The sequence below is a fragment of the Rattus norvegicus genome, chromosome 12 (genome assembly GCF_036323735.1).
Source record: "Rattus norvegicus strain BN/NHsdMcwi chromosome 12, GRCr8, whole genome shotgun sequence".
NCBI classification, from domain to species: Eukaryota; Metazoa; Chordata; class Mammalia; order Rodentia; family Muridae; genus Rattus; species Rattus norvegicus.
In genome coordinates, this window is record NC_086030.1 from 43,094,364 (window position 1) to 43,098,629 (window position 4,266).

The window sequence follows — 4,266 nt, forward strand, 5'->3', positions numbered from 1 at the left end:
AAAATGGATTAGTTGGGGGAAGGAGGGGAGATGGGGTTACTGGAGAACTAGCTCCTAGCTCGGCTGCTTTTCCTGAATATGTGAGTTTGTTTCCTAGCACCCACATGTGGTGGCTCATGTGCGTGACTTCAGCTTAATCTTGCTTTCTCTTCGGGGTTGGGATTTAGCTCAGTGGTAGAGGGCACAAGGCCCTGGGTCAGTCCTCAGCTCTAGGGAAAAAAAATCTTCGTTTCTCTCTGTCTCTCTCTGTCTCTCTGTCTGTCTCTCATACACACACACATACAGAGAGAGAGAGAGAGAGAGAGAGAGAGAGAGAGAGAGAGAGAGAGAGAGAGAGAACAAATAAAAAATAAGTCCTTAAAAGAGAGGAGTGGTTTAGCACCCCCATATCAGAGTCATAGGGTTGGTATTAACTCTGGCAATCCTAGGTTTGCTGCCCAAACACCCTAAACCTCAGAGTTCTCACATCTGAGATGAAAATAACCCACCCCACCGTTCCTGGGGCTGCTGTGAAAAGGCAGATCGGACCTCTGTCCAAGAGGGAGGCAATAAACAGACACCATCTGTGACCAATCTCGTTTCCCATGGGGTCAAGTCCGTCTTCACAGACCTCCACTCCGTACTTCCCACAAGGCCGGATTCACCGAACCCCATTCCACGTCCTGATTTCGGTGGATATCTGCGCCCCACAGCCCGGCTCTCCTCATACAGGGTAAGCCACGTGACCTCACAGCCGGGCTCTCCACACACAGGGTAGGCCATGTGACCTCCGGCTTTCCCGTGCAGTGCCAAACGCAGGTCAGCCGCTGCTCCTCATCAGGGGATTGGGGACTGGTGTCGATTTTTCTTAGTTTAAACGGAAATCAGTCAAGAGAGCTCTCTGTGACTTCCTTTATATTTCTTTCCGGTCAGATCAAAGGTCCTGTCAGCAACCTCCGCTGATGTCTTGATTTCTGGGTTTAGTTTTTTTTTTTTTTTTTTTTTTTTTCCTCTTGGTAGTGTTCACTTTGAATAAGAGACTAAGAGTCACTCTGGGAGAAAGAGAGAGAAAGGAGAGAAGGAAGAAGAGGGGGAAGGGAGAAAAAAGAGGGAGAGAGAAAAAGAGATAGCCAAATGGGGCAGAATTTAGTTATAGCTTGCTATAAGTAAGTCTAGCACTATGGAGACCTCAAACCCTGGGACCTGATATTATATCCCACAGTGGGAAAAATACAAACCTGGAGTTATTTTGGGGGTTCCCACTGGGGTTCAAATGTCTCCCAGGAAGTCCCAAAGAGACTGGATTCATAAAACCCTGACACAATCACTGCATAAATTAGACAGATGTTTAAAGCCATGAGGTCTTCCTTCCAATCTTGGCTTCCCTACTTACTTAGACATCATCCTGGGAAGTGGCCTCACCCCTCTGCCTGCTTCCCCATCCTTAAACAGGGGACAATGACACTATCTACAGAGTTAGTGGGGAGGTTCAATGTGTGGATGGACGGCAAGCTCCCAGAACTAAGTCTACCCTAGGGTCAACGGATATTAGTGTGTTCATATCTATTGACGGGCATTGGACAGACAGTAGTGGGTTCAATCTTCGTGGCCATGTTTGACACTGATGCAACCTATACATAACCTACTTTACAAGCAAGAGAGGATATTACAGAAGCTTGTCATCTTGAGCAACTTGGCTTCAGACAACAAACAGCATGACCGGGGTTCATGACCCCGTCTCCTTGGTTACAAGACTGAGCCCTTTGTCTTCTGCCTCATCTGTAGACCTAAGGGGACCCGGCTTGTTGGTGAGGTGACCAGCAAAGAGCTGAGTATATGCCAAGGCCAGGTGAGCAAGGCTTACACATCAGAGTAACTTCCTAAGGGGCCACGGAGTGATCCCGGCCACACAAAGGGGCTGCCTTCCTGAAGCGTACACTGGCAAAGAGAAATGACTCACTCCTTGTGATGTGTCGATGAGCTCCGGGCCTGTGTGAACATGAAGTAGGTCAGGCCACCAGCCAGGGTGGTGAGGCAGCGTAGGGAGTGACCGGGCGCTTTACTGATTGGCACAGTCTACCATCTCAAAGCAGCTGCTGCTCCACTCTAGTTAGAGCAAGCACCCGCTGCCCTCAGCACTCATGGAAGCTCAGCAGTTGATGCCTAGGGCAACCTCAAGCCTCCTAGAGGCTTGCAGACAGGGGTGCCCTAGTCTGCCTCAATGGCCTTTTATGAAAATATACCCATTAAGGATTCTCAAGACTTGTCCCAGGGTTCGGGCAGGTGCATCAGCTGCAGAGGACTGGAGAAACAGATCCCCAGAACCCACGTAAGTGTCAGGTGACCAAGGGCCACCCCACCTGTAAGTCCAGCCTGGGAAGGCTGACGAGGGTTCCCGGAGCAAACTGCTCCACAGAACACCTGCTCACCTCAGTGAGCTCTGAGTTTGAACAAGAAACTCTACCCCAGTAAATAAGGTAGAACATGATGGGAAAAGACAGTCGACATCAACCCGCACATACCCGCACACACACACTAATTAATTAACCGTCCCAAGCAATCTCTTATTTTATGTTCTAACCAAATGCGTTAACAGGTTTTGCGAAGTCTATCAGACATGGCCAATGGCTGATGCGTGCACCAAGGGAGACGGAAGAGGAAAAAGCTGAAGATGCAGGAGGCTCTGCGGCCCTCATTCTGGATGAGCCCGAGCTCTCCATGGGATCACGGATGTTGCCAAGGATTCACCAACACCCCAAAGGTGCTTCAGCCCTCCAAGTGGTGATACCCAGAGATCAGACCACAGGCAAGGGGAACTCAGACGATGCGTCCAGGCAGAAGCTCCACAGAAGACACGGCGAGTGCTGAAGGAGACACCCTGCCCGCTCAGGAGCACAGAGGACCTCAGGAGTCAGCCTCCAGGCCCTGACTCATCCCCCTTCTGCTTCACACCCCTCACCTCTCTGCATTCTCCTAAAGCCCAAACCTGTCCCTTCTGAGTCACGGCTGGGCCAAGGTCTACTTGGATCCCATCTGCCCACTCTTCCCTTCCTGGGTCTGGCTTAACTATTTTAGGTTTCTAATCTAGGTTTCGGCCTCCATGACAACCAAAAAAGTAAACAGCCTCAAATATGACAAGCCCTCCTCTCCCTCTCCCTCTCCCTCCCCCCTCTCTCATTTCATCTCTGTCACGCATATAATATGTAGCACATATATGTGGTGCATGGATGTATATGCAAGGCGAATCACAAGAAAAGGATAGGAAAAATGTGTAGTTCAAAAGGAAAATAGTCAGAAATCTTGGAGAGAGAGAGAGAGAGAGAGAGAGAGAGAGAGAGAGAGAGAATATATCCTAGGGGTAGGCAAAGGAACTCATAGCTGTCTGTAATTGGCAGCCACCACATCCTAAAACAAAATCAGACTTCCAGAATATGCAGCTTGGACACCATGGCAACAGACCTGAGACCTTCAGGCTGTCTTTCCAAAATGACTCCTTCCTAGACCATACCCACATCAAAGGAGCCTCTTGGACTCCTCCATGGAAGAGGCAGCACCCAGGGCCCCCTCAGACCTCCACAGGGCTGGGTGAGGGGAAAAAAGCAGGCAGATGAGAGACAAGTCAGAGGCCTCCAGAGGAGACACAGGCTTGGCGAGGAGCAGCCAAGTGAGACACAGCAGAAGGAGATGTAGTCAGGTCTTAGGGGCTTCTATCCTATGGATGAGCACACTGCTCATCCAAGGCTGCCACTGGTAGCATGTTTCCTTCCTCTCCCTCCTCCTCCTCTTCCTCCTCCTCTTCCTCCTTTTCATCCTTTTCCTCCTCTTCCTCCTCCTCCTTTTCCTCCTCCTCTCCCTACTCCTCTTCCTCCTCCCTTTTCTCCTCCTCCTCCTCTTCTTCCTCCTTTTTCTCCTCCTCCTCTCCCTCCTCCTCTCCTTCCTCCTCCTCTTCCTCTCCCTCCTCCTCCTTCTCTTCCTCCTCTTCCTCTTCCTGCTCTTCCTCTTCTCCTTCATCCTCCTCCAGCCCCCCTCTTCCTATTTAAACTGAATCCCAAGTTGGCCTTGAACTTGCCATACAGCCAGGAATAGTCTCTGACTCCTGAGCCTCCTGCCTCCACCTCCACAGAGATCATAGGCCTGGGTACCGTTCCAGACTATGGCTACTTTTCTCTTAGCACTTCTTTTTATTTCTTTCTCCTCTATGATGTATGCAATTTAATTTTTTTATTGCATCATTTTTCTCTATCAGCCAGGATCTGGGCTGGAGAAAGAAAGTACCAGAATAAACAT

General features: G+C 49.9%; 1 long non-coding RNA gene across 1 annotated transcript; it reads left to right on the forward strand.

The window, feature by feature from the left end:
- The first annotated feature begins 593 nt into the window (after positions 1-593).
- Positions 594-4,026, forward strand: LOC134481197 (uncharacterized). The gene is made up of 2 exons (XR_010056543.1): positions 594-712; positions 2,576-4,026. It is a non-coding gene; the product is annotated as an uncharacterized LOC134481197 (long non-coding RNA).
- Positions 4,027-4,266: the final 240 nt, after the last annotated feature.